Raw genomic sequence first — 19050 nt, 5'->3', positions numbered from 1 at the left:
GCACGGGATATTGAGTTCTATAAGATAAAGCCATAAACATGTTTGTCTGAGTCTTCTATCAAAAGTTACAGCGATTTATATGAAGTGGTTGAAAAACGCTTTATTTCGCCAAGACAATGCGTTTCTCACTGTTACATGCATTTGAATGGGAAACTCGCCTGAAACAAAGTATAGGTTTTCATTATGTGAATAATTTTAAAATCTTAGCTCAAACGGCTGCAAAACCTGTTTGCCCAGCACGGGGATATTGAGTTCTATAAGATAAAGCCATAAACATGTTTGTCTGAGTCTTCTATCAAAAGTTACAGAGATTTATATGAAGTGGTTGAAAAACGCTTTATTTCGCCAAGACAGTGTGTTTCTCACTGTTACACGCATTTGAATGGGAAACTCACCCGAGACAAAGTATAGGTTTTCATTATGTGAATAATTTTAAAATCTTAGCTCAAACGGCTGCAAAACCTGTTTGCCCAGCACGGGGATATTGAGTTCTATAAGATAAAGCCATAAACATGTTTGTCTGAGTCTTCTATCAAAAGTTACAGCGATTTATATGAAGTGGTTGAAAAACGCTTTATTTCGCCAAGACAATGCGTTTCTCACTGTTACATGCATTTGAATGGGAAACTCGCCTGAAACAAAGTATAGGTTTTCATTATGTGAATAATTTTAAAATCTTAGCTCAAACGGCTGCAAAACCTGTTCTGTTTGCCCAGCACGGGGATATTGAGTTCTATAAGATAAAGCCATAAACATGTTTGTCTGAGTCTTCTATCAAAAGTTAGAACGATTTATATGAAGTTGTACAAAAACGCTTTATTTCGCCAAGACAGTGTGTTTCTCACTGTTACATGCATTTGAATGGGAAACTCGCCTGAGACAAAGTATAGGTTTTCATTATGTGAATAATTTTAAAATCTTAGCTCAAACGGCTGCAAAACCTGTTTGCCCAGCACGGGGATATTGAGTTCTATAAGATAAAGCCATAAACATGTTTGTCTGAGTCTTCTATCAAAAGTTACAGCGATTTATATGAAGTTGTACAAAAACGCTTTATTTCGCCAAGACAGTGTGTTTCTCACTGTTACATGCATTTGAATGGGAAACTCACCCGAGACAAAGTATAGGTTTTCATTATGTGAATAATTTTAAAATCTTAGCTCAAACGGCTGCAAAACCTGTTTGCCCAGCACGGGGATATTGAGTTCTATAAGATAAAGCCATAAACATGTTTGTCTGAGTCTTCTATCAAAAGTTACAGCGATTTATATGAAGTTGTTCAAAAAGGCTTTATTTCGCCAAGACAATGCGTTTCTCACTGTTACATGCATTTGAATGGGAAACTCGCCTGAAACAAAGTATAGGTTTTCATTATGTGAATAATTTTAAAATCTTAGCTCAAACGGCTGCAAAACCTGTTTGCCCAGCACGGGGATATTGAGTTCTATAAGATAAAGCCATAAACATGTTTGTCTGAGTCTTCTATCAAAAGTTACAGCGATTTATATGAAGTGGTTGAAAAACGCTTTATTTCGCCAAGACAGTGTGTTTCTCACTGTTACATGCATTTGAATGGGAAACTCACCCGAGACAAAGTATAGGTTTTCATTATGTGAATAATTTTAAAATCTTAGCTCAAACGGCTGCAAAACCTGTTTGCCCAGCACGGGATATTGAGTTCTATAAGATAAAGCCATAAACATGTTTGTCTGAGTCTTCTATCAAAAGTTACAGCGATTTATATGAAGTGGTTGAAAAACGCTTTATTTCGCCAAGACAATGCGTTTCTCACTGTTACATGCATTTGAATGGGAAACTCGCCTGAAACAAAGTATAGGTTTTCATTATGTGAATAATTTTAAAATCTTAGCTCAAACGGCTGCAAAACCTGTTTGCCCAGCACGGGGATATTGAGTTCTATAAGATAAAGCCATAAACATGTTTGTCTGAGTCTTCTATCAAAAGTTACAGAGATTTATATGAAGTGGTTGAAAAACGCTTTATTTCGCCAAGACAGTGTGTTTCTCACTGTTACACGCATTTGAATGGGAAACTCACCCGAGACAAAGTATAGGTTTTCATTATGTGAATAATTTTAAAATCTTAGCTCAAACGGCTGCAAAACCTGTTTGCCCAGCACGGGGATATTGAGTTCTATAAGATAAAGCCATAAACATGTTTGTCTGAGTCTTCTATCAAAAGTTACAGCGATTTATATGAAGTGGTTGAAAAACGCTTTATTTCGCCAAGACAATGCGTTTCTCACTGTTACATGCATTTGAATGGGAAACTCGCCTGAAACAAAGTATAGGTTTTCATTATGTGAATAATTTTAAAATCTTAGCTCAAACGGCTGCAAAACCTGTTCTGTTTGCCCAGCACGGGGATATTGAGTTCTATAAGATAAAGCCATAAACATGTTTGTCTGAGTCTTCTATCAAAAGTTAGAGCGATTTATATGAAGTTGTACAAAAACGCTTTATTTCGCCAAGACAGTGTGTTTCTCACTGTTACATGCATTTGAATGGGAAACTCGCCTGAGACAAAGTATAGGTTTTCATTATGTGAATAATTTTAAAATCTTAGCTCAAACGGCTGCAAAACCTGTTTGCCCAGCACGGGGATATTGAGTTCTATAAGATAAAGCCATAAACATGTTTGTCTGAGTCTTCTATCAAAAGTTACAGCGATTTATATGAAGTTGTACAAAAACGCTTTATTTCGCCAAGACAGTGTGTTTCTCACTGTTACATGCATTTGAATGGGAAACTCACCCGAGACAAAGTATAGGTTTTCATTATGTGAATAATTTTAAAATCTTAGCTCAAACGGCTGCAAAACCTGTTTGCCCAGCACGGGGATATTGAGTTCTATAAGATAAAGCCATAAACATGTTTGTCTGAGTCTTCTATCAAAAGTTACAGCGATTTATATGAAGTTGTTCAAAAACGCTTTATTTCGCCAAGACAATGCGTTTCTCACTGTTACATGCATTTGAATGGGAAACTCGCCTGAAACAAAGTATAGGTTTTCATTATGTGAATAATTTTAAAATCTTAGCTCAAACGGCTGCAAAACCTGTTTGCCCAGCACGGGGATATTGAGTTCTATAAGATAAAGCCATAAACATGTTTGTCTGAGTCTTCTATCAAAAGTTACAGCGATTTATATGAAGTTGTTCAAAAACGCTTTATTTCGCCAAGACAATGCGTTTCTCACTGTTACATGCATTTGAATGGGAAACTCGCCTGAAACAAAGTATAGGTTTTCATTATGTGAATAATTTTAAAATCTTAGCTCAAACGGCTGCAAAACCTGTTTGCCCAGCACGGGGATATTGAGTTCTATAAGATAAAGCCATAAACATGTTTGTCTGAGTCTTCTATCAAAAGTTACAGAGATTTATATGAAGTGGTTGAAAAACGCTTTATTTCGCCAAGACAGTGTGTTTCTCACTGTTACATGCATTTGAATGGGAAACTCGCCTGAAACAAAGTATAGGTTTTCATTATGTGAATAATTTTAAAATCTTAGCTCAAACGGCTGCAAAACCTGTTTGCCCAGCACGGGGATATTGAGTTCTATAAGATAAAGCCATAAACATGTTTGTCTGAGTCTTCTATCAAAAGTTACAGCGATTTATATGAAGTTGTTCAAAAAGGCTTTATTTCGCCAAGACAATGCGTTTCTCACTGTTACATGCATTTGAATGGGAAACTCGCCTGAAACAAAGTATAGGTTTTCATTATGTGAATAATTTTAAAATCTTAGCTCAAACGGCTGCAAAACCTGTTTGCCCAGCACGGGGATATTGAGTTCTATAAGATAAAGCCATAAACATGTTTGTCTGAGTCTTCTATCAAAAGTTACAGAGATTTATATGAAGTGGTTGAAAAACGCTTTATTTCGCCAAGACAGTGTGTTTCTCACTGTTACACGCATTTGAATGGGAAACTCACCCGAGACAAAGTATAGGTTTTCATTATGTGAATAATTTTAAAATCTTAGCTCAAACGGCTGCAAAACCTGTTTGCCCAGCACGGGGATATTGAGTTCTATAAGATAAAGCCATAAACATGTTTGTCTGAGTCTTCTATCAAAAGTTACAGCGATTTATATGAAGTTGTTCAAAAACGCTTTATTTCGCCAAGACAATGCGTTTCTCACTGTTACATGCATTTGAATGGGAAACTCGCCTGAAACAAAGTATAGGTTTTCATTATGTGAATAATTTTAAAATCTTAGCTCAAACGGCTGCAAAACCTGTTTGCCCAGCACGGGGATATTGAGTTCTATAAGATAAAGCCATAAACATGTTTGTCTGAGTCTTCTATCAAAAGTTACAGCGATTTATATGAAGTGGTTGAAAAACGCTTTATTTCGCCAAGACAATGCGTTTCTCACTGTTACATGCATTTGAATGGGAAACTCGCCTGAAACAAAGTATAGGTTTTCATTATGTGAATAATTTTAAAATCTTAGCTCAAACGGCTGCAAAACCTGTTCTGTTTGCCCAGCACGGGGATATTGAGTTCTATAAGATAAAGCCATAAACATGTTTGTCTGAGTCTTCTATCAAAAGTTAGAGCGATTTATATGAAGTTGTACAAAAACGCTTTATTTCGCCAAGACAGTGTGTTTCTCACTGTTACATGCATTTGAATGGGAAACTCGCCTGAGACAAAGTATAGGTTTTCATTATGTGAATAATTTTAAAATCTTAGCTCAAACGGCTGCAAAACCTGTTTGCCCAGCACGGGGATATTGAGTTCTATAAGATAAAGCCATAAACATGTTTGTCTGAGTCTTCTATCAAAAGTTACAGCGATTTATATGAAGTTGTACAAAAACGCTTTATTTCGCCAAGACAGTGTGTTTCTCACTGTTACATGCATTTGAATGGGAAACTCACCCGAGACAAAGTATAGGTTTTCATTATGTGAATAATTTTAAAATCTTAGCTCAAACGGCTGCAAAACCTGTTTGCCCAGCACGGGGATATTGAGTTCTATAAGATAAAGCCATAAACATGTTTGTCTGAGTCTTCTATCAAAAGTTACAGCGATTTATATGAAGTGGTTGAAAAACGCTTTATTTCGCCAAGACAATGCGTTTCTCACTGTTACATGCATTTGAATGGGAAACTCGCCTGAAACAAAGTATAGGTTTTCATTATGTGAATAATTTTAAAATCTTAGCTCAAACGGCTGCAAAACCTGTTTGCCCAGCACGGGGATATTGAGTTCTATAAGATAAAGCCATAAACATGTTTGTCTGAGTCTTCTATCAAAAGTTACAGCGATTTATATGAAGTTGTACAAAAACGCTTTATTTCGCCAAGACAGTGTGTTTCTCACTGTTACATGCATTTGAATGGGAAACTCGCCTGAGACAAAGTATAGGTTTTCATTATGTGAATAATTTTAAAATCTTAGCTCAAACGGCTGCAAAACCTGTTTGCCCAGCACGGGGATATTGAGTTCTATAAGATAAAGCCATAAACATGTTTGTCTGAGTCTTCTATCAAAAGTTACAGCGATTTATATGAAGTTGTACAAAAACGCTTTATTTCGCCAAGACAGTGTGTTTCTCACTGTTACATGCATTTGAATGGGAAACTCACCCGAGACAAAGTATAGGTTTTCATTATGTGAATAATTTTAAAATCTTAGCTCAAACGGCTGCAAAACCTGTTTGCCCAGCACGGGGATATTGAGTTCTATAAGATAAAGCCATAAACATGTTTGTCTGAGTCTTCTATCAAAAGTTACAGCGATTTATATGAAGTGGTTGAAAAACGCTTTATTTCGCCAAGACAATGCGTTTCTCACTGTTACATGCATTTGAATGGGAAACTCGCCTGAAACAAAGTATAGGTTTTCATTATGTGAATAATTTTAAAATCTTAGCTCAAACGGCTGCAAAACCTGTTTGCCCAGCACGGGGATATTGAGTTCTATAAGATAAAGCCATAAACATGTTTGTCTGAGTCTTCTATCAAAAGTTACAGCGATTTATATGAAGTTGTTCAAAAAGGCTTTATTTCGCCAAGACAATGCGTTTCTCACTGTTACATGCATTTGAATGGGAAACTCGCCTGAAACAAAGTATAGGTTTTCATTATGTGAATAATTTTAAAATCTTAGCTCAAACGGCTGCAAAACCTGTTTGCCCAGCACGGGGATATTGAGTTCTATAAGATAAAGCCATAAACATGTTTGTCTGAGTCTTCTATCAAAAGTTACAGAGATTTATATGAAGTGGTTGAAAAACGCTTTATTTCGCCAAGACAGTGTGTTTCTCACTGTTACATGCATTTGAATGGGAAACTCGCCTGAAACAAAGTATAGGTTTTCATTATGTGAATAATTTTAAAATCTTAGCTCAAACGGCTGCAAAACCTGTTTGCCCAGCACGGGGATATTGAGTTCTATAAGATAAAGCCATAAACATGTTTGTCTGAGTCTTCTATCAAAAGTTACAGCGATTTATATGAAGTTGTTCAAAAAGGCTTTATTTCGCCAAGACAATGCGTTTCTCACTGTTACATGCATTTGAATGGGAAACTCGCCTGAAACAAAGTATAGGTTTTCATTATGTGAATAATTTTAAAATCTTAGCTCAAACGGCTGCAAAACCTGTTTGCCCAGCACGGGGATATTGAGTTCTATAAGATAAAGCCATAAACATGTTTGTCTGAGTCTTCTATCAAAAGTTACAGAGATTTATATGAAGTGGTTGAAAAACGCTTTATTTCGCCAAGACAGTGTGTTTCTCACTGTTACACGCATTTGAATGGGAAACTCACCCGAGACAAAGTATAGGTTTTCATTATGTGAATAATTTTAAAATCTTAGCTCAAACGGCTGCAAAACCTGTTTGCCCAGCACGGGGATATTGAGTTCTATAAGATAAAGCCATAAACATGTTTGTCTGAGTCTTCTATCAAAAGTTACAGCGATTTATATGAAGTTGTTCAAAAACGCTTTATTTCGCCAAGACAATGCGTTTCTCACTGTTACATGCATTTGAATGGGAAACTCGCCTGAAACAAAGTATAGGTTTTCATTATGTGAATAATTTTAAAATCTTAGCTCAAACGGCTGCAAAACCTGTTTGCCCAGCACGGGGATATTGAGTTCTATAAGATAAAGCCATAAACATGTTTGTCTGAGTCTTCTATCAAAAGTTACAGCGATTTATATGAAGTGGTTGAAAAACGCTTTATTTCGCCAAGACAATGCGTTTCTCACTGTTACATGCATTTGAATGGGAAACTCGCCTGAAACAAAGTATAGGTTTTCATTATGTGAATAATTTTAAAATCTTAGCTCAAACGGCTGCAAAACCTGTTCTGTTTGCCCAGCACGGGGATATTGAGTTCTATAAGATAAAGCCATAAACATGTTTGTCTGAGTCTTCTATCAAAAGTTAGAGCGATTTATATGAAGTTGTACAAAAACGCTTTATTTCGCCAAGACAGTGTGTTTCTCACTGTTACATGCATTTGAATGGGAAACTCGCCTGAGACAAAGTATAGGTTTTCATTATGTGAATAATTTTAAAATCTTAGCTCAAACGGCTGCAAAACCTGTTTGCCCAGCACGGGGATATTGAGTTCTATAAGATAAAGCCATAAACATGTTTGTCTGAGTCTTCTATCAAAAGTTACAGCGATTTATATGAAGTTGTACAAAAACGCTTTATTTCGCCAAGACAGTGTGTTTCTCACTGTTACATGCATTTGAATGGGAAACTCACCCGAGACAAAGTATAGGTTTTCATTATGTGAATAATTTTAAAATCTTAGCTCAAACGGCTGCAAAACCTGTTTGCCCAGCACGGGGATATTGAGTTCTATAAGATAAAGCCATAAACATGTTTGTCTGAGTCTTCTATCAAAAGTTACAGCGATTTATATGAAGTGGTTGAAAAACGCTTTATTTCGCCAAGACAGTGTGTTTCTCACTGTTACATGCATTTGAATGGGAAACTCACCCGAGACAAAGTATAGGTTTTCATTATGTGAATAATTTTAAAATCTTAGCTCAAACGGCTGCAAAACCTGTTTGCCCAGCACGGGGATATTGAGTTCTATAAGATAAAGCCATAAACATGTTTGTCTGAGTCTTCTATCAAAAGTTACAGCGATTTATATGAAGTGGTTGAAAAACGCTTTATTTCGCCAAGACAATGCGTTTCTCACTGTTACATGCATTTGAATGGGAAACTCGCCTGAAACAAAGTATAGGTTTTCATTATGTGAATAATTTTAAAATCTTAGCTCAAACGGCTGCAAAACCTGTTTGCCCAGCACGGGGATATTGAGTTCTATAAGATAAAGCCATAAACATGTTTGTCTGAGTCTTCTATCAAAAGTTAGAGCGATTTATATGAAGTTGTACAAAAACGCTTTATTTCGCCAAGACAGTGTGTTTCTCACTGTTACATGCATTTGAATGGGAAACTCGCCTGAGACAAAGTATAGGTTTTCATTATGTGAATAATTTTAAAATCTTAGCTCAAACGGCTGCAAAACCTGTTTGCCCAGCACGGGGATATTGAGTTCTATAAGATAAAGCCATAAACATGTTTGTCTGAGTCTTCTATCAAAAGTTACAGCGATTTATATGAAGTGGTTGAAAAACGCTTTATTTCGCCAAGACAATGCGTTTCTCACTGTTACATGCATTTGAATGGGAAACTCGCCTGAAACAAAGTATAGGTTTTCATTATGTGAATAATTTTAAAATCTTAGCTCAAACGGCTGCAAAACCTGTTCTGTTTGCCCAGCACGGGGATATTGAGTTCTATAAGATAAAGCCATAAACATGTTTGTCTGAGTCTTCTATCAAAAGTTAGAGCGATTTATATGAAGTTGTACAAAAACGCTTTATTTCGCCAAGACAGTGTGTTTCTCACTGTTACATGCATTTGAATGGGAAACTCGCCTGAGACAAAGTATAGGTTTTCATTATGTGAATAATTTTAAAATCTTAGCTCAAACGGCTGCAAAACCTGTTTGCCCAGCACGGGGATATTGAGTTCTATAAGATAAAGCCATAAACATGTTTGTCTGAGTCTTCTATCAAAAGTTACAGCGATTTATATGAAGTTGTACAAAAACGCTTTATTTCGCCAAGACAGTGTGTTTCTCACTGTTACATGCATTTGAATGGGAAACTCACCCGAGACAAAGTATAGGTTTTCATTATGTGAATAATTTTAAAATCTTAGCTCAAACGGCTGCAAAACCTGTTTGCCCAGCACGGGGATATTGAGTTCTATAAGATAAAGCCATAAACATGTTTGTCTGAGTCTTCTATCAAAAGTTACAGCGATTTATATGAAGTTGTTCAAAAAGGCTTTATTTCGCCAAGACAATGCGTTTCTCACTGTTACATGCATTTGAATGGGAAACTCGCCTGAAACAAAGTATAGGTTTTCATTATGTGAATAATTTTAAAATCTTAGCTCAAACGGCTGCAAAACCTGTTTTCCCAGCACGGGGATATTGAGTTCTATAAGATAAAGCCATAAACATGTTTGTCTGAGTCTTCTATCAAAAGTTACAGCGATTTATATGAAGTGGTTGAAAAACGCTTTATTTCGCCAAGACAGTGTGTTTCTCACTGTTACATGCATTTGAATGGGAAACTCACCCGAGACAAAGTATAGGTTTTCATTATGTGAATAATTTTAAAATCTTAGCTCAAACGGCTGCAAAACCTGTTTGCCCAGCACGGGGATATTGAGTTCTATAAGATAAAGCCATAAACATGTTTGTCTGAGTCTTCTATCAAAAGTTACAGCGATTTATATGAAGTGGTTGAAAAACGCTTTATTTCGCCAAGACAATGCGTTTCTCACTGTTACATGCATTTGAATGGGAAACTCGCCTGAAACAAAGTATAGGTTTTCATTATGTGAATAATTTTAAAATCTTAGCTCAAACGGCTGCAAAACCTGTTTGCCCAGCACGGGGATATTGAGTTCTATAAGATAAAGCCATAAACATGTTTGTCTGAGTCTTCTATCAAAAGTTACAGCGATTTATATGAAGTTGTTCAAAAAGGCTTTATTTCGCCAAGACAATGCGTTTCTCACTGTTACATGCATTTGAATGGGAAACTCGCCTGAAACAAAGTATAGGTTTTCATTATGTGAATAATTTTAAAATCTTAGCTCAAACGGCTGCAAAACCTGTTTGCCCAGCACGGGGATATTGAGTTCTATAAGATAAAGCCATAAACATGTTTGTCTGAGTCTTCTATCAAAAGTTACAGCGATTTATATGAAGTTGTTCAAAAAGGCTTTATTTCGCCAAGACAATGCGTTTCTCACTGTTACATGCATTTGAATGGGAAACTCGCCTGAAACAAAGTATAGGTTTTCATTATGTGAATAATTTTAAAATCTTAGCTCAAACGGCTGCAAAACCTGTTTGCCCAGCACGGGGATATTGAGTTCTATAAGATAAAGCCATAAACATGTTTGTCTGAGTCTTCTATCAAAAGTTACAGCGATTTATATGAAGTTGTTCAAAAAGGCTTTATTTCGCCAAGACAATGCGTTTCTCACTGTTACATGCATTTGAATGGGAAACTCGCCTGAAACAAAGTATAGGTTTTCATTATGTGAATAATTTTAAAATCTTAGCTCAAACGGCTGCAAAACCTGTTTGCCCAGCACGGGGATATTGAGTTCTATAAGATAAAGCCATAAACATGTTTGTCTGAGTCTTCTATCAAAAGTTACAGCGATTTATATGAAGTTGTTCAAAAAGGCTTTATTTCGCCAAGACAATGCGTTTCTCACTGTTACATGCATTTGAATGGGAAACTCGCCTGAAACAAAGTATAGGTTTTCATTATGTGAATAATTTTAAAATCTTAGCTCAAACGGCTGCAAAACCTGTTTGCCCAGCACGGGGATATTGAGTTCTATAAGATAAAGCCATAAACATGTTTGTCTGAGTCTTCTATCAAAAGTTACAGCGATTTATATGAAGTGGTTGAAAAACGCTTTATTTCGCCAAGACAATGCGTTTCTCACTGTTACATGCATTTGAATGGGAAACTCGCCTGAAACAAAGTATAGGTTTTCATTATGTGAATAATTTTAAAATCTTAGCTCAAACGGCTGCAAAACCTGTTTGCCCAGCACGGGGATATTGAGTTCTATAAGATAAAGCCATAAACATGTTTGTCTGAGTCTTCTATCAAAAGTTACAGCGATTTATATGAAGTTGTTCAAAAACGCTTTATTTCGCCAAGACAGTGTGTTTCTCACTGTTACATGCATTTGAATGGGAAACTCGCCTGAAACAAAGTATAGGTTTTCATTATGTGAATAATTTTAAAATCTTAGCTCAAACGGCTGCAAAACCTGTTTGCCCAGCACGGGGATATTGAGTTCTATAAGATAAAGCCATAAACATGTTTGTCTGAGTCTTCTATCAAAAGTTACAGCGATTTATATGAAGTTGTACAAAAACGCTTTATTTCGCCAAGACAGTGTGTTTCTCACTGTTACATGCATTTGAATGGGAAACTCACCCGAGACAAAGTATAGGTTTTCATTATGTGAATAATTTTAAAATCTTAGCTCAAACGGCTGCAAAACCTGTTTGCCCAGCACGGGGATATTGAGTTCTATAAGATAAAGCCATAAACATGTTTGTCTGAGTCTTCTATCAAAAGTTACAGCGATTTATATGAAGTTGTTCAAAAACACTTTATTTCGCCAAGACAATGCGTTTCTCACTGTTACATGCATTTGAATGGGAAACTCGCCTGAAACAAAGTATAGGTTTTCATTATGTGAATAATTTTAAAATCTTAGCTCAAACGGCTGCAAAACCTGTTTGCCCAGCACGGGGATATTGAGTTCTATAAGATAAAGCCATAAACATGTTTGTCTGAGTCTTCTATCAAAAGTTAGAGCGATTTATATGAAGTTGTACAAAAACGCTTTATTTCGCCAAGACAGTGTGTTTCTCACTGTTACATGCATTTGAATGGGAAACTCACCCGAGACAAAGTATAGGTTTTCATTATGTGAATAATTTTAAAATCTTAGCTCAAACGGCTGCAAAACCTGTTTGCCCAGCACGGGGATATTGAGTTCTATAAGATAAAGCCATAAACATGTTTGTCTGAGTCTTCTATCAAAAGTTAAAGCGTTTTATATGAAGTTGTACGAAAACGCTTTATTTCGCCAAGACAATGCGTTTCTCACTGTTACATGCATTTGAATGGGAAACTCGCCTGAAACAAAGTATAGGTTTTCATTATGTGAATAATTTTAAAATCTTAGCTCAAACGGCTGCAAAACCTGTTTGCCCAGCACGGGGATATTGAGTTCTATAAGATAAAGCCATAAACATGTTTGTCTGAGTCTTCTATCAAAAGTTAGAGCGATTTATATGAAGTTGTACAAAAACGCTTTATTTCGCCAAGACAGTGTGTTTCTCACTGTTACATGCATTTGAATGGGAAACTCATCCGAGACAAAGTATAGGTTTTCATTATGTGAATAATTTTAAAATCTTAGCTCAAACGGCTGCAAAACCTGTTTGCCCAGCACGGGGATATTGAGTTCTATAAGATAAAGCCATAAATATGTTTGTCTGAGTCTTCTATCAAAAGTTACAGCGATTTATATGAAGTTGTACGAAAACGCTTTATTTCGCCAAGACAATGCGTTTCTCACTGTTACATGCATTTGAATGGGAAACTCGCCTGAAACAAAGTATAGGTTTTCATTATGTGAATAATTTTAAAATCTTAGCTCAAACGGCTGCAAAACCTGTTCTGTTTGCCCAGCACGGGGATATTGAGTTCTATAAGATAAAGCCATAAACATGTTTGTCTGAGTCTTCTATCAAAAGTTACAGCGATTTATATGAAGTTGTTCAAAAAGGCTTTATTTCGCCAAGACAATGCGTTTCTCACTGTTACATGCATTTGAATGGGAAACTCGCCTGAAACAAAGTATAGGTTTTCATTATGTGAATAATTTTAAAATCTTAGCTCAAACGGCTGCAAAACCTGTTCTGTTTGCCCAGCACGGGGATATTGAGTTCTATAAGATAAAGCCATAAACATGTTTGTCTGAGTCTTCTATCAAAAGTTACAGCGATTTATATGAAGTTGTTCAAAAAGGCTTTATTTCGCCAAGACAATGCGTTTCTCACTGTTACATGCATTTGAATGGGAAACTCGCCTGAAACAAAGTATAGGTTTTCATTATGTGAATAATTTTAAAATCTTAGCTCAAACGGCTGCAAAACCTGTTCTGTTTGCCCAGCACGGGGATATTGAGTACTATAAGATAAAGCCATAAACATGTTTGTCTGAGTCTTCTATCAAAAGTTAGAGCGATTTATATGAAGTTGTACAAAAACGCTTTATTTCGCCAAGACAGTGTGTTTCTCACTGTTACATGCATTTGAATGGGAAACTCGCCTGAGACAAAGTATAGGTTTTCATTATGTGAATAATTTTAAAATCTTAGCTCAAACGGCTGCAAAACCTGTTTGCCCAGCACGGGGATATTGAGTTCTATAAGATAAAGCCATAAACATGTTTGTCTGAGTCTTCTATCAAAAGTTACAGCGATTTATATGAAGTTGTACAAAAACGCTTTATTTCGCCAAGACAGTGTGTTTCTCACTGTTACATGCATTTGAATGGGAAACTCACCCGAGACAAAGTATAGGTTTTCATTATGTGAATAATTTTAAAATCTTAGCTCAAACGGCTGCAAAACCTGTTTGCCCAGCACGGGGATATTGAGTTCTATAAGATAAAGCCATAAACATGTTTGTCTGAGTCTTCTATCAAAAGTTACAGCGATTTATATGAAGTTGTTCAAAAACGCTTTATTTCGCCAAGACAATGCGTTTCTCACTGTTACATGCATTTGAATGGGAAACTCGCCTGAAACAAAGTATAGGTTTTCATTATGTGAATAATTTTAAAATCTTAGCTCAAACGGCTGCAAAACCTGTTTGCCCAGCACGGGGATATTGAGTTCTATAAGATAAAGCCATAAACATGTTTGTCTGAGTCTTCTATCAAAAGTTAGAGCGATTTATATGAAGTTGTACAAAAACGCTTTATTTCGCCAAGACAGTGTGTTTCTCACTGTTACATGCATTTGAATGGGAAACTCACCCGAGACAAAGTATAGGTTTTCATTATGTGAATAATTTTAAAATCTTAGCTCAAACGGCTGCAAAACCTGTTTGCCCAGCACGGGGATATTGAGTTCTATAAGATAAAGCCATAAACATGTTTGTCTGAGTCTTCTATCAAAAGTTACAGCGATTTATATGAAGTTGTACGAAAACGCTTTATTTCGCCAAGACAATGCGTTTCTCACTGTTACATGCATTTGAATGGGAAACTCACCCGAGACAAAGTATAGGTTTTCATTATGTGAATAATTTTAAAATCTTAGCTCAAACGGCTGCAAAACCTGTTTGCCCAGCACGGGGATATTGAGTTCTATAAGATAAAGCCATAAACATGTTTGTCTGAGTCTTCTATCAAAAGTTAAAGCGTTTTATATGAAGTTGTACGAAAACGCTTTATTTCGCCAAGACAATGCGTTTCTCACTGTTACATGCATTTGAATGGGAAACTCGCCTGAAACAAAGTATAGGTTTTCATTATGTGAATAATTTTAAAATCTTAGCTCAAACGGCTGCAAAACCTGTTTGCCCAGCACGGGGATATTGAGTTCTATAAGATAAAGCCATAAATATGTTTGTCTGAGTCTTCTATCAAAAGTTACAGCGATTTATATGAAGTTGTACAAAAACGCTTTATTTCGCCAAGACAATGCGTTTCTCACTGTTACATGCATTTGAATGGGAAACTCACCCGAGACAAAGTATAGGTTTTCATTATGTGAATAATTTTAAAATCTTAGCTCAAACGGCTGCAAAACCTGTTTGCCCAGCACGGGGATATTGAGTTCTATAAGATAAAGCCATAAACATGTTTGTCTGAGTCTTCTATCAAAAGTTACAGCGATTTATATGAAGTTGTACAAAAACGCTTTATTTCGCCAAGACAATGCGTTTCTCACTGTTACATGCATTTGAATGGGAAACTCACCCGAGACAAAGTATAGGTTTTCATTATGTGAATAATTTTAAAATCTTAGCTCAAACGGCTGCAAAACCTGTTTGCCCAGCACGGGGATATTGAGTTCTATAAGATAAAGCCATAAACATGTTTGTCTGAGTCTTCTATCAAAAGTTACAGCGATTTATATGAAGTTGTTCAAAAAGGCTTTATTTCGCCAAGACAATGCGTTTCTCACTGTTACATGCATTTGAATGGGAAACTCGCCTGAAACAAAGTATAGGTTTTCATTATGTGAATAATTTTAAAATCTTAGCTCAAACGGCTGCAAAACCTGTTTGCCCAGCACGGGGATATTGAGTTCTATAAGATAAAGCCATAAACATGTTTGTCTGAGTCTTCTATCAAAAGTTACAGCGATTTATATGAAGTTGTTCAAAAAGGCTTTATTTCGCCAAGACAATGCGTTTCTCACTGTTACATGCATTTGAATGGGAAACTCGCCTGAAACAAAGTATAGGTTTTCATTATGTGAATAATTTTAAAATCTTAGCTCAAACGGCTGCAAAACCTGTTTGCCCAGCACGGGGATATTGAGTTCTATAAGATAAAGCCATAAACATGTTTGTCTGAGTCTTCTATCAAAAGTTACAGCGATTTATATGAAGTGGTTGAAAAACGCTTTATTTCGCCAAGACAATGCGTTTCTCACTGTTACATGCATTTGAATGGGAAACTCGCCTGAAACAAAGTATAGGTTTTCATTATGTGAATAATTTTAAAATCTTAGCTCAAACGGCTGCAAAACCTGTTTGCCCAGCACGGGGATATTGAGTTCTATAAGATAAAGCCATAAACATGTTTGTCTGAGTCTTCTATCAAAAGTTACAGCGATTTATATGAAGTTGTTCAAAAACGCTTTATTTCGCCAAGACAGTGTGTTTCTCACTGTTACATGCATTTGAATGGGAAACTCGCCTGAAACAAAGTATAGGTTTTCATTATGTGAATAATTTTAAAATCTTAGCTCAAACGGCTGCAAAACCTGTTTGCCCAGCACGGGGATATTGAGTTCTATAAGATAAAGCCATAAACATGTTTGTCTGAGTCTTCTATCAAAAGTTACAGCGATTTATATGAAGTTGTACAAAAACGCTTTATTTCGCCAAGACAGTGTGTTTCTCACTGTTACATGCATTTGAATGGGAAACTCACCCGAGACAAAGTATAGGTTTTCATTATGTGAATAATTTTAAAATCTTAGCTCAAACGGCTGCAAAACCTGTTTGCCCAGCACGGGGATATTGAGTTCTATAAGATAAAGCCATAAACATGTTTGTCTGAGTCTTCTATCAAAAGTTACAGCGATTTATATGAAGTTGTTCAAAAACACTTTATTTCGCCAAGACAATGCGTTTCTCACTGTTACATGCATTTGAATGGGAAACTCGCCTGAAACAAAGTATAGGTTTTCATTATGTGAATAATTTTAAAATCTTAGCTCAAACGGCTGCAAAACCTGTTTGCCCAGCACGGGGATATTGAGTTCTATAAGATAAAGCCATAAACATGTTTGTCTGAGTCTTCTATCAAAAGTTAGAGCGATTTATATGAAGTTGTACAAAAACGCTTTATTTCGCCAAGACAGTGTGTTTCTCACTGTTACATGCATTTGAATGGGAAACTCACCCGAGACAAAGTATAGGTTTTCATTATGTGAATAATTTTAAAATCTTAGCTCAAACGGCTGCAAAACCTGTTTGCCCAGCACGGGGATATTGAGTTCTATAAGATAAAGCCATAAACATGTTTGTCTGAGTCTTCTATCAAAAGTTAAAGCGTTTTATATGAAGTTGTACGAAAACGCTTTATTTCGCCAAGACAATGCGTTTCTCACTGTTACATGCATTTGAATGGGAAACTCGCCTGAAACAAAGTATAGGTTTTCATTATGTGAATAATTTTAAAATCTTAGCTCAAACGGCTGCAAAACCTGTTTGCCCAGCACGGGGATATTGAGTTCTATAAGATAAAGCCATAAACATGTTTGTCTGAGTCTTCTATCAAAAGTTAGAGCGATTTATATGAAGTTGTACAAAAACGCTTTATTTCGCCAAGACAGTGTGTTTCTCACTGTTACATGCATTTGAATGGGAAACTCATCCGAGACAAAGTATAGGTTTTCATTATGTGAATAATTTTAAAATCTTAGCTCAAACGGCTGCAAAACCTGTTTGCCCAGCACGGGGATATTGAGTTCTATAAGATAAAGCCATAAATATGTTTGTCTGAGTCTTCTATCAAAAGTTACAGCGATTTATATGAAGTTGTACGAAAACGCTTTATTTCGCCAAGACAATGCGTTTCTCACTGTTACATGCATTTGAATGGGAAACTCGCCTGAAACAAAGTATAGGTTTTCATTATGTGAATAATTTTAAAATCTTAGCTCAAACGGCTGCAAAACCTGTTCTGTTTGCCCAGCACGGGGATATTGAGTTCTATAAGATAAAGCCATAAACATGTTTGTCTGAGTCTTCTATCAAAAGTTACAGCGATTTATATGAAGTTGTTCAAAAAGGCTTTATTTCGCCAAGACAATGCGTTTCTCACTGTTACATGCATTTGAATGGGAAACTCGCCTGAAACAAAGTATAGGTTTTCATTATGTGAATAATTTTAAAATCTTAGCTCAAACGGCTGCAAAACCTGTTCTGTTTGCCCAGCACGGGGATATTGAGTTCTATAAGATAAAGCCATAAACATGTTTGTCTGAGTCTTCTATCAAAAGTTACAGCGATTTATATGAAGTTGTTCAAAAAGGCTTTATTTCGCCAAGACAATGCGTTTCTCACTGTTACATGCATTTGAATGGGAAACTCGCCTGAAACAAAGTATAGGTTTTCATTATGTGAATAATTTTAAAATCTTAGCTCAAACGGCTGCAAAACCTGTTCTGTTTGCCCAGCACGGGGATATTGAGTACTATAAGATAAAGCCATAAACATGTTTGTCTGAGTCTTCTATCAAAAGTTAGAGCGATTTATATGAAGTTGTACAAAAACGCTTTATTTCGCCAAGACAGTGTGTTTCTCACTGTTACATGCATTTGAATGGGAAACTCGCCTGAGACAAAGTATAGGTTTTCATTATGTGAATAATTTTAAAATCTTAGCTCAAACGGCTGCAAAACCTGTTTGCCCAGCACGGGGATATTGAGTTCTATAAGATAAAGCCATAAACATGTTTGTCTGAGTCTTCTATCAAAAGTTACAGCGATTTATATGAAGTTGTACAAAAACGCTTTATTTCGCCAAGACAGTGTGTTTCTCACTGTTACATGCATTTGAATGGGAAACTCACCCGAGACAAAGTATAGGTTTTCATTATGTGAATAATTTTAAAATCTTAGCTCAAACGGCTGCAAAACCTGTTTGCCCAGCACGGGGATATTGAGTTCTATAAGATAAAGCCATAAACATGTTTGTCTGAGTCTTCTATCAAAAGTTACAGCGATTTATATGAAGTTGTTCAAAAACGCTTTATTTCGCCAAGACAATGCGTTTCTCACTGTTACATGCATTTGAATGGGAAACTCGCCTGAAACAAAGTATAGGTTTTCATTATGTGAATAATTTTAAAATCTTAGCTCAAACGGCTGCAAAACCTGTTTGCCCAGCACGGGGATATTGAGTTCTATAAGATAAAGCCATAAACATGTTTGTCTGAGTCTTCTATCAAAAGTTAGAGCGATTTATATGAAGTTGTACAAAAACGCTTTATTTCGCCAAGACAGTGTGTTTCTCACTGTTACATGCATTTGAATGGGAAACTCACCCGAGACAAAGTATAGGTTTTCATTATGTGAATAATTTTAAAATCTTAGCTCAAACGGCTGCAAAACCTGTTTGCCCAGCACGGGGATATTGAGTTCTATAAGATAAAGCCATAA

The sequence above is a fragment of the Rhamphochromis longiceps genome, linkage group LG2, assembly GCF_057381845.1.
Source record: "Rhamphochromis longiceps isolate RC_006_pf linkage group LG2, R_longiceps_female_GT1.1, whole genome shotgun sequence".
Taxonomy (NCBI): Eukaryota; Metazoa; Chordata; class Actinopteri; order Cichliformes; family Cichlidae; genus Rhamphochromis; species Rhamphochromis longiceps.
The sequence above is the reverse complement of the archived record's forward strand: the minus strand, read 5'-3'. Positions refer to the sequence as shown.